The following is a 12681-nucleotide window of genomic DNA, read 5'->3' as shown; positions in this document are numbered from 1 at the left end:
ACAAAGCTACACAGAGAAACCCTGTCACGAAAAACCAAAAAAAAAAAAAAACCAAAAAAAAAAAAATAACAACTAAACTTTCTGTATAGAAAACTTTGAGATCTTAGAAAATCTTTTATCTATAGAAGCTCTGTATTGTACACAGGAAATGGCATATCATATGTGTGGGTCAGAAGACAGCTTGCTGGAATTGGTTTTCTCCTTTCACACAGGGACCCAGCTCATCAGGCTTGGTGGCAACCACCTGTACTTGCTGAGACATCTCACCAGCCCCAGGACACAATCTTGTAAACAGAACTGTCAGCCCCTCTTTTTGCCCAGGTACCTGAAGGCACTGGCTTCCAGCCCTTCTCTCCCACCTGGCTCTGAGTACCTGTCTTAGCTTCTGCCACTCTCCAAAGCACGATTTAGCACAACTTGTATCCCCAGCCTCCTTCCTCTTTTGTAAACCAGGAAAAGCTGTATGACTCAGTGATTGCTGTTAGAATTTAACGAATGCCGGATGGAGAGTAACAAACTCAGGACCTGAAGCTCCCAGTTCAGTCTCTTTGCCTGGCAGTCACTCCCCTTGGCCTCATCCCCCGAGAAGCAGGGGCAAGAATGGAGATACAAATAGTCTGTGTCGATGAGATCAGGAACCCAAGTGAGCTGCAGAAGAATTTCTATGGCTGTTCCTGTTGGCCACAGAGTTAGGCTGTTGAGTGAGAAATGAGCTATAGAGTTGAGTCCAGCTACAGAGGTAACAGGGCATGGGGTCCATTGAAACAAATGGGTAAGCATATGATGGATGGAGGTCTGTGTGGGCAATCAGCAAAGCAAGGAACAGGAACAAGAGGGACCAACACAAGCTGAAGCCCTGGGGACAGCTGAGAATTTTCTGCCTGTCAGTCCTTGATAGTTACAGTGTGCAGACCAGTAGAGGGGCAGTCACCATTGTGGTACTCAGTGTCATCCACTCTATGTGGCCTAGGTGAGGGAGCTGCATCCTCTCCGTGGTCCGATGTGTTCATAAGTTCTTGGGCCTGGTTTCCTAGGTACAATATACACATGTACTTCTGAGATCCCAGTTCACCCTGATAAATTTATAGTCCCCATTCTGCTCCCAGGGATACACCATTTATCAGCCCATGCTACACAGGTAGACAGATGTTGCCGATCACCTGTCTAGCAAGGTGAAGAATCAACTTCCATCCTTCGAGTGAAGCTGCACGCTGCTTGTAGAACAGCCTCTCAAAGCAAGGCACATTCTGAAACCCCACACACACTATGGAGCACTTTGGAGCATGGCATAGGTGGAGAGCAACAACCCTGTCAACTTAAGTTATTATGGTGCATGTTTACTACTAATACATGAATAGAATGTCCCCAACTAAAGCTAGTACATGCAATTGCTCTAATTTTTAATTTTTTTTCTTAGTTTTATGTAAGGTCATTTTCTGTCCCAGGATCATCCATCACTGTCTTCATGCTTCGATAGCCTGGGGTACCTTCTCAGTGTTTCCATGTTCCTTATGACCTTGACTTTTTTGTGGAGTGCTGATGTGGTCATTTGTAAAACATTTTTCAGCTTGGGTTTGACTGGCATTTACCTCAAGGTTAGATGGGAGTTATGAATTCTTGGGGTGAAGACTGTAGTGGTTAAATGACTTTGTCAGCATACTTTATCTAGGGTAAAGGACTTCACATGGCTCAGTGCTGCTTTTGTTCTTGGGAGGCTGGTGGAGATGGGGTTTGTCACTTTCCATCACCATGAAGTTATTCATTCATCTCCCTTTCTTATTTTTCACTGTTCTGAAAGCAAGTTTCTATACAAAGCCCATATCCAAGACACTGAAGCTATGTTCACTCCAAGCTCTACTTCCTTGAGGACAGAATCAATTATCTGATCATTTTCTGCCTGAGTGACATCCTGGTCAGGGTTTATTTAATAATTTATTGTTATCATTATGTGTTCATGGATATTAATTCATATTTTTGTTCGTAGCCCAATGTCCTAGGTTAGGGTTTCTATTGCTGGGATGAAACACCATGGCCAAAAGCAAATTGTGGAGAAAAGGGTTTATTCAGCTTACGCTTCCATAGCACTGTTCATCACCAAAGGAAATCAGGACAGGAAATCAAACAGGGCAGGAATCGGGAGGCGGGAGCTGATGCAGAGGCCATGGAGGTTGCTGCTTACTGGCTTGCTTCCCATAGCTTGCTCAGCTTGCTTTCTTATAAAACCCAGGACCACCAGCCCAGGGATGGCTACATTCACAATGGCCCAGGGCCCTCCCACACTAATTATTATTTAATTGCAGGCTTGACTACAGCCCAATCTTACGGAGGCATTTTCTCAATTGGGTTCCTTCCTCTCAGATGATTCTAGCTTTGCCAAGGTGACATAAACTGGCCAGCACACAGATGATCCATGTTGGTGGTCATATTGCTCCAGCACATGCTGTTGGCTCCTGTGGTCACTGTGATTCTTTGACATTTTATCAGTGTTGCTGTTTGCTGATGTACTTTGAGGATGTATTTTTCCTGGCTGCAGATGCACTCAGCTCTGTGTCCTTTTCTTATAAATGAGCTTTTCCTTATTTTCCTCTTGTACTTTTAGTTTAGTCCTATTGTTACCAGCCAGCACAGGAAACAGAAAATATTGAATTTTCTCCAGTGGAGGCACTATTAGTGAGGAGCAGGGAAAAAAGAAATCCAAAAGTACTAGTACAGAATATTCAGAATGGACCATAGGTCATTCACTCCTGAGACTTTTCGTCATGGAACTGCTAAATATTTTTATGTCTGTCTTCTCATTCTAGAGCCTTCACTTCCTCAAATAAAAATTATTTGATTGTTGTTGCTATTTATAAATGCATGGGATCAGCTCTTTTTTAACTGACCATGCAGGGCAGTTTACATAGGATATCTTAGGCATGGAGTCAACCAGGGGTTGACTTGGGTCCCAGGGTTCCACTGTCATGCTCTGTGATTGGTTGGTTTCACAAGTCAGTTGGCTAGGGGCAGAAATATCTCTGATTTGAGCCAAACTGTGTTTCTTTCACTGGCCTTATCTGAGCCCTCTTTCCCTAATTCTGGGCTCCAGGGTCAGAGTGGGTTTCTTTAGCCAGCCCCTTTTCCCTACAATTAGTCTATCAAAGAGATTGTTCAACTATGTTGTAAATGTTTCCAGAGTAAAAGCCTGGGCTCCTGAAATCCTAGGGTACAAAGCTTTTCCTCTAAGCCAGTGGTTCTCAACCTGTAGGAGACAACCCCTTTGGGGTTGGTGGCATATCAGATATCCTGCATATCAGATATTTACATTATGATTCATAATAGCAGCAAATTACACTTATGAAGTAGCAACAAAATAATTTTATAGTTGGGGTCACCAAAACATGAGGAAGTGTGTGAAAGGGTTACAGCATTAAGAAGGTTGAGAACCACTGCTCTAAGCCAATTAGAGACAAACATAGTAAAAGGCAGAAGATCAATCAATCAATGTGGACATAAGAGGAGCAGGCAGTGCCCCATGTCCACTTCTGAGGTAATGACACCAGGATTTGATTTAAAGAGAATGTAGTGGTGTTTGCTCCGCCCATGACCTTGGGCTATAGGGCCTGAAGGAGGTGGTGCTTCCTGCCATTGTCCATGACCTCTTAAAGGGAAGGGAGAAGGGTCACAGGCCCCTTCTCCCTGTTCCTGCCTGCGAGGTGGATTCACTCCTGGTCAGATCAGAGAATAACTTCAACTGTCTACTCTGTTCTGCATTCGTGAGTATGTTTCCTCAATTAATATATTAATAAGTTCTGTTACCCATTTAATAGGCTCACATGGATTGATGGTAATAATAGAAGGAAAGAACAATGTCATTTACAATAGATTCAAACAGATACTGGAGTGAATCTAACTGAGGAAATGAGAGACATGTACAATAAAACCTTTCAGACACTGAAAACTGAAATTGTAGAAGATACCAGGAGATGCAAAGACCACTCATGCTCATGGATGGGCAGAATTAATGCAGTGAAAATGACCACCCTACTAAAACAACCTATATATCCAATGAAATCCCCATCAAAATTTCAACACAATTCTCCACAGAAATTGGGAAACTTAGTCTTCAATTTCATATGGGAATATAAAAGACCCAGTAGAACTAAAACAGTCCCACACAGCAATATAAATAACAACAACAAACTACAATAGATATCACCAGCCAAATCTTAAGTGACACTACTGAGTTTAGGCATGAAACAGCATGCATGGTACTGGTGTAAAAGGAGACTCAGTGATCGATGCGATAAAGTTGAGAACTCATGTATAAGCTTACACTCCTACAGCCACCTGATTATTGCCAAAGAAATTAAACATACACAGTGGAGAAAAGATAGTACCTTTAACAAATGGTGCTGGTCTAGCTGTATGTAGAAGAATGAAACTTGATACTTATCTCTCATTCTGTACAAGACTCAACTCTAAATGAGTCATAAACATCAACAAAGCTGGATACCCTGAATCTGATGGAGGAGAACATAGAGAATAGGCTTGAACTCACTGGCACTTTCTGAACAAGATTCCAGAAGCACAGCCATTAAGACCAATAATATATAAATGGGAACTCATAAAGCTCAAAAGTTTCTGTATAGCAAAGAACACCGTCAGTCAAGTGAAGAGGTAACCTACAGAATGAGAAAAATCATTACCAACTATACATCTGACTGAATACTAGTATCTAAAAATATACAAGGAGCTCAAAAAACTAAATATGGGGGGGGAGTACAACTGTATTTAAAAATGAGGCATGGAACTAAACAGAGCATTATTAAAAGATGAAATGTATATGGCTAAGAAATATTGTTTTAAGTGTTTGACATCCTTTGGCTTCAGGCAAATGCAAATTAAACTATTCTGAGATAGCATATGACCCAGTCAGGATGATCAAGATAAAAAGAAATGATGATAAATACTGGCATGGATATGGGAAAAGAAGAAACTTATTCACTGATGGTCAGAGTGTAAACTAATACAGCCACTTTGAAAATCAGTGCAGAGATTCCTCAAAAAAAAACTGATAATAGATCAACCACATGATCCAGGTATACCACTCTGGGCATATACCCAAAGGACTCCACATCCTACCTGCTCATCTATGAGCTTTGCTGTTCTATTCACAATTGCCAGCAAAACAAACAGCCTAGATGTCCATCTAATGAAAATGTAGTGTGTTTACACAGTGAAATATTATTCAGCTATTAAGAAAAATGAAATTATGAAATGTGCAGGTAAGTGGATTGGACTGAAAACAATCATTCTGAGTGAAGTAAATTAGACCTAGAAAGAAATGTCACACATTCTCTCTCTTATGTGAATGTTAGCCTTGAATCTTCAGATACATATTTCACTTGGAATACCCAAAGAGTTCAGGGAATTAGTAGTGTGGGGGGTGGGGTTCAAGGGAAGGAGTTAGAGCATGCTTGTATAAAGGTTAAAGGTGAATAATGGGACAGGAAGGGTTAAATTGGGGTGAGAAGGGGAGGGAAGGGTAGTGAAGGGACCATAGGAGAGATAACTAACACTGAAAATCTTTAAAACAAGTCATATGGAACACAGTAATGGAGAGGGGGTATAAGACAAGACAGGCCGAGAATAGAGTTCATCTGCAATGCAACAATGCTCCACTAAACAATACAGGAAAGCAAATAAAAAGTCCAGAGCCAGGAAGGGGTTACTTCTTTGGAACTTTTTTAGTCAGGGAGATCTCATAGACCCACAAATATTACAGGCTATTGCCAATGCTCTTGGTCACCCTCCAGAAGCTGATAAGACTCTATTGCTTGAATCACAGAACATGGAAAAATGAAGTTGTCTGTCCCAACCTGAGAGCTTCGTCGCTACTGGCTAGTTCTCATGGTTCTTTAAGAGTCTGTGTGTACTACTGGAGAAGGAAAGTAGTCATCAGTCAGAGCCAGCTGTGAACTCTGAGATCTGCAGTGGTGACTGGCCTGGAAAGCCATTGGGGCAAGAGTGACATGAACATCATGGGAGTAACCAACCACGTTCTGAATGCAGAGGACCCAGGCTTGATTCCTAGCAACCCCACACAGCTCAGAAGCATCTGTAACTTCCATTCCAGGGGATCCAATGCTCTTTCCGGCATCAGGCACACAAGTGATGCATAGACATACATTGAGGCAAAAGCACACATACGTATAAAATTAAAATTTTTGTAAAAGCTTAGTTCCTGGTTAGTTGACCAAAATCCAGTTAAAGACCAAACAGCCATGAATATTTGGGCATCACAATTGATCCTAATGGGTTTTTTTAAAGAACCCAGAGATGGGTGGCAATGAAAGGGCAGATGGACCTGGGAAGAGTCGGAGTGGAGGCGCACATGATCAAAGCACATGCAGAACTCTCAAAGAACTAATAAAGCCATTTTTTTAATTAAAATTACAGCTAGAGGGGGCGTAACACTCACATCGATTGTTGGCACCATGAGTAACCTTCTCTACTTAGGAGTCCTGTCTTGGAGCAAGAACAAAATAGACCTGGTATTTAGTATTCCTTCCACAAGGGTTGTTCCCTTTGATCATAGAATCCAGGAAGGCAATCAAGCAAAATCACCCCAAACTCACAAATACAATATGTGGATGTTTTTTTTCTCTCTCTCGAGGTTAAAATGATGAGAAGATAGTCCTTAAGCAGCAGGGCCCATGTGACTGTGGGTTTGAAGGCACATGCCGCACATTGTGGGGTGGTGCAGTCCCTGAGCAGCCCTGAATATGAAGGTTGTAACTCACAGTGACTGTCCTGGAACGAGCTGCTGACGGGGAAGGGGGGGCTGCACACTTCTAGGAATATGCAAATATTCTTACACTTGTGTAAATCTGAACACATTTTTATGTGAGCATGAGCAGTGTTAAGAGAACAACATGCAGGAAATTTAGTGATCATGGAAGGAAGTCCAATGTGGTGCTATCATTTTTGTTGGTTTTTTCTATATTTCAATGAATTCTATCATATGGCCATAAAATTTTTTTCTGCCTTTCATTTTTTTCTTTATCACTTTTTTCTTTCTTTGGTTTAAATTTTTGGCACCATGCTAATAGGAACTAAAAACCCAAACAGACTATCTAAATTTGAAATCAAATTAAGAAATGGAACCCCACCTTCCATCCACTAGTCAGCAGTTTATCAGGAACTCCATCCTCTTTTTTTTTTTTTGGTTTTTCGAGACAGGGTTTCTCTGTGTAGCTTTGCGCCTTTCCTGGGACTCACTTGGTAGCCCAGGCTGGCCTCGAACTCACAGAGATCTACCTGGCTCTGCCTCCCGAGTGCTGGGATTAAAGGCGTGTGCCACCACCGCCCGGCCATCCTCTTTTATTATAAACTGTTGAGTAAAGAGTGTGTGGATTTTGAAGGATTTGATAATCATTACAGCATTAACATTGAACTGGTTTGAAATGATACTATGTTCAATGATAAACAGAAGCAGAGGAATGAGTAGGGGGTCCTGAGGATGCTCAGGGTAGTGAAGCTGTTCTTTATGCACTACCATGATAGACGCATGACATTATTCATTTGTCCAAACATACGGAATATACAGCACCAAGAATGCTAATGACATATCAGTTTAGGATCAGCAGCTACAAAAACAGTTGATGGTGAGACAGGGTGTGTTGTGGCGGTAGGGAGCCATAGAGCCATCCCCCAACCTTCTGCTCAATTTGTTATGAACCTAAAAATACATCATCTAACAGAAAAACAAATACTAAGTATGCTAGAGGGATGATTCAGAGGTTAGGAGCATTTTGCTGATCAGTTATGAGGACCAGAGTTCAGACCCAAGCACCCATGTAACAAGTCAAGTGTAATGCAAACACCTAAAATGTAGTTCTGAGGGATTACCTATCTGTCAATCTATGTAAGCTTGAATGTTTATATCTACATACATACAAGATCATTCACACATACAAGCCTACAAATACATATATACATGCATACATAAAATTTTTTAAAAATATAACATTGGCCCTGATTTTGAGAAAGGACACCAACAATGAGTTGCTGTATTCATAGGCCAGGCATGTTCATGTGAGCAACTGTGATTTTATCTTTCAATGTTAGTTTTCTGATCAGTTGATTCTTATGCATGCCTACAAAGCCAAGTTTCTTCTCTGAGCCATTTGTGATGACTTTTGATTCTGATTATTAATATGGAAATTATCATAAATTTTACTTTCATCCCCACCTCTCTCCCCATATCTTTTGCTAAATCTTCAGATACATTTTATTAGTGAGTTCAGTGAAACAGAGAAGTGAATTTACAGGATAAATTATTTGACGAAAATTAATGTCTTATTGTAAGAAGTACACAATGAAACACTTTAAAATGTTATTCTTAGTCACATAAAAGAAAGACACGTATTTCAAAGAAGCTTAGGAGAAAACAAGATGAATATGTATTTAAAACATGCTTTTAATTAAATGGAATTATATCACTTCCCCCATTCTGTGGTGATATATTGTTTGTAATCTAACAAATAAAATTTGCCTGAAGATCAGAGGATAGAACCAGCCACAGAGTTAGCCACAGAGGTCACATGTGTATATCTATTGGTGGTGGCACACACCTTTAATCCTAGCACTCAGGAGGCGGAGGCAGAGATCTGCTTGAATTTTGTGAGTTCGAGGCCACACTGAGCTATATGAGATTAATCCAGTCTAAAAGAGAAACAGAGCCAGGCACACACCTTTAATTCTAGCACTAGGAATCACGCATCTTTAATCCCAGCACTAGGAAGGTTGAAACAGGAAGTGATATGGCTGGGCAGAGAAAGGAATATAAGGTGGGAGGAGACAGGAACTCAGTCTCTTTCAGGCGGCACATTCCTCAAAGCCTCTAACTACTCACTTCTTTATCAGTAAGATGCATATGAAGTGAGAATAACAGCATAATACCACACGTGTTGGACCACTGCTGTTAAACAGAAGTGCTTCATCCGTTTTCCCTGTAACCTTGAGTGCACTTCCCTCCACATCGACATGTGTATTCAAGCTTTGCTGAAGTTACAGTTTTATTCGGGAACATTTGTTCCCAGGATAAAGCAGCCAGCTGAACCACTGAAGAGTAATGGGTTTGGAGGGTTGAGGATCCAAAAACTAATGGCTTCTGACCCTCTTGGCAGTAGAACAAGATGGCAGGGGTCAAGCTACCTATCACAGCACCGACAACTAAGGTAGAAAGTACAAAAGACCTCTTCTACACTATCTTGCAGTGCAGAACACACATCATCTGTTTCAGATTGTATGTTTGCATTGTGCTGCATTCTCTGGGGTGGACTTCCCAAGTCTTTCCTAAAGACTTTTGGTTGCAGCCTCACTTTCTAGGTTCTTCCTTTTTCCTCCACCACACCCCAGGTACACCCACTGTTTGAACTCTATGTTTATGTTACAATTCCAAGGTCCAAAATAAAGATTGCCCTGGGTCTTTGGTTACTGGTGCATTGCAGAGACTCTCCATGACATCCTCCATTCCCTCTGACACACCCCAACTCCAACTCCATCAATGCTGTGGATATGCATGATGTGTAGTGTCCCTAACCTGTCATCTTCCTTTGCAACCTTTCTATGTCACTTTGGGGCAGTGGCTGTGTTCTGTATTCCCACCTACAACTCCTGTCTTACGTGACTTCTCCTCATGGCTATTGTTCTGTTGTTCTCTGGTAACATTCATTCTCCTGTTTCTATTGATCTACAATAATTCTAAAGTCTTCCTCAGTTTATAATCTCTTTCTACTTGAGAATTGGCACAATTTCCACTCATACCTCTATAAAGAGTGTTATTCCATCCAGGAAGCACCTGTCCTCCCCTTCCTTCTAGAATCACCAGAGAACTCATCAACAAAACTAAAACAAACCAACAAACAAAAGCAAGACACCGTAATAATGTGAGTCATTGTGAGGTGTCTCAGTCCACTCTGTATATAAGATGACTAAGAAAAGATCTATACTAAGTTAGCAGTGGGGATGGAATGGGGAGGCAATGTCATTTCCTAATAAAGACAATCATTTCTACACAGACAGCTGCTTACCCAGAGCAGGTGAAGTGTGATGGCTGTCTAATGAACAGGGGGTTGTGGGTTGGCTCCGGCTGCAGCTTTGGGATTGTGCTGGATCAGAAGAGCTTGAGGTGATGCCTGACATTGAAGCTGCTGCTTGTTAACTTGACTTTGATAGATTTTAAATGGATTATTTCAGAATGAAGTTAATCTAGAAAAAGAGAACAACTGTTACCAAGATATTTTAATTTGGATTCAAGCTGAGGCTATATGGATTGCTTTGAACACCAAGCATATGGTAAAAATGAAGAAAAACTACTGATTAATTTTCACACTGTTAAAGTAGATTTTACTCAAGACATTAAGGAATTTCTTTAAGAGCCTTTGGGTGCGCTGGTGTTATAAAAATATACCTACCATAAAATCACATTACAGAAAGCCATCTCCATCAATGCCAGGTGAGTTTTCAAACAATGAGGCTAATGTTAATGCTTGAATACCAGAGAGTTTCTTTTTCTCCCAGTATCCCATGCAGTTCTCACTATTAGGCTTTTTGCATTTAAACACTAGAGTACCTGAAATAATGGCGATTTGTTTTGAGCAGTTTCATACACATGATATCAGAGTTGAAGCTCTGTCTTTTCTTGGGTGTTTGTCTTTTAAAATATTCCACTAGCACAGGCTGCCTCTGCTGGTGCCTGTGTTGCACAACTGAGGATCCGAAGCAGTAACAAAGAAAGACCACACACACATCAAAATAACGTGGAATTGTATGTGCTTCTTCACACCTTTTTTATGAGCACCGGCAGACATTAATATACAAAATTCCCTCCTTGTTTTCTTTTTGTGCTTGATTTTGTTTTTAAACCACACACTTTCTCCAGAAGACTCAAGGAGCTCCTGTTGGGTTGAAAATTGTGGTTCTTAACTTCTCTCTGCTTCCATGTGCTTTGTAATGCAAACTTTCATAGCCTCTCCCAAAGTGTGGAGTCCACTTCTCTTCCACTTCACAAAATTTGCCTGTTCTGTGACTTTAGTTAATGAACAGGGCAGAATGGAGGCAAGTCCATTTTAAATCTAAGTCGTAAGAACTTCTTCCTGATTGTAAGAAAGCCACCACTTCCAGGCAGTTTATACGTTTGCACTGATGGATAGTAAGAACACACCACCGAGGTTCACCTTACTGCTCTTGCCAACAGCCAAACTGAAAATTAGCTAAAACAGATCTCATGGACCACTCTTCCCTCCATTTGAACATAAATGTGTCAACCAGTCCATCAAAGATCAACAGAACCAGACAGCTGAGCCTGTTTCACCCACAGAATCGTGAGCTACAATAGTTCTTTAAGTAGCATGTCACATAGCAGAAGTTAATAAGGCCAGGAGATGATTTATTCTAAAAAGTAAATAATAAAAGCGAGAGGTGTATGGCAGAGTTAGTACCAGTAGTTTTTACTTTAGGGAGATCATTACAATTAACTAAAACTCTGGCACCATTTGAAATGAGCAAGGTTTATTTCTAATTTGAATAACAAACACATTAATCTTGCTCCTTATCATCAAGCATTCTTTTTATAGTTATACAGGTTCAGAGACTCTGAAACTATCTTGTGTATATTGTAACACTGCATAAATAATGTAAGTGTGATAATTTTACTGAAGGTTAGTTTTCTAACCGTGGAAGTTTCAAGGTTGAAAAAATACTAAGATTAGAGTAACAAAAGCCAGGTAAAACTTCAACCAGATGGTAAAGTTTCATGACACCAGTGAAAGTTAAGGTTACTACATAGTGAGTGCATCATCAGATCCAGCCCATATGGAAAAGAACAAATTAAAGCAGGATATGAAGATGTATCATAGGACCCAAATTGAGAATATTTTCTAAAATATTTAGCTAATGTTTAAAAAATAAGGAAGAAACAATGACAGTATAAAGAACTGAATGAAACGAATAGGGATGAAAGGTCAACAAATAATATTAAAGTAGACAAATAGCATGCTAAAAGAGTGTGGTGAGACAAATGAATTAAAATGCTGAAGGCAGGCTAGATGGAGACATGATATATGTTTTAGGTTTTAGATAATACATACTTAAGTTTTAACCATGTATGTGTAAAAACATTTTGTTCTTCAGTACACACTTAAGTAGTGTGAGGGCAAGACCTCTCATTTAAATCATAGGCCGTGTTATCCAAAAGAATAAAATGGACTGTGAACGACCGACTGAGGGAAAAGTGAGAAAACAGGAAAACTTTACTTGGATATTTTTCATGGCTACTCAATAGTACTTCAATAATTTGGTAATATCGATGCATAAAATTTCTCAATATAATTTTAATGAGTGTGCTTTATAGAAATAGTGCATAACCACATTGAACACGTTAGAAATGTGCTCATTTAAATGAAAACCAATAGAATTCAGTCATTACGTGGGTGCCCTCAGTTTCTCAGAAAACAAGAACATGTCTTTATATTCTTTTCACTTCTCTTTATTTGGTGGCAACTTCCAAAGTCAGAGCTTTGCTTCTAATGGCTTCAAATAACACTTTTGCTAGCTTTGTACCATCTTATTTTTTAACTTGCTTTAAAAAAATATCTCCAATACAACTATACATGTACCTTGGTTGGCAAAGAATTA

At 40.2% G+C, this 12681-nt stretch overlaps 1 long non-coding RNA gene across 2 annotated transcripts in view; it reads right to left on the bottom strand.

The window, feature by feature from the left end:
• LOC121822689 (uncharacterized) overlaps positions 1 to 12681 on the bottom strand; it is a 58744-nt gene that overhangs the window by 27063 nt on the left and 19000 nt on the right. For both annotated transcript variants that reach the window (XR_013044668.1, XR_013044667.1), the window contains exon 2: positions 10077 to 10254. This is a non-coding gene — a long non-coding RNA (uncharacterized LOC121822689). The remainder of the gene's footprint in view (positions 1 to 10076; positions 10255 to 12681) is intronic.

This window comes from Peromyscus maniculatus, chromosome 15, assembly GCF_049852395.1.
Source record: "Peromyscus maniculatus bairdii isolate BWxNUB_F1_BW_parent chromosome 15, HU_Pman_BW_mat_3.1, whole genome shotgun sequence".
Classification (NCBI taxonomy): Eukaryota; Metazoa; Chordata; class Mammalia; order Rodentia; family Cricetidae; genus Peromyscus; species Peromyscus maniculatus.
Note: the sequence above shows the minus strand (reverse complement) of the source record. Positions and strands in the feature narration are given on the sequence as shown.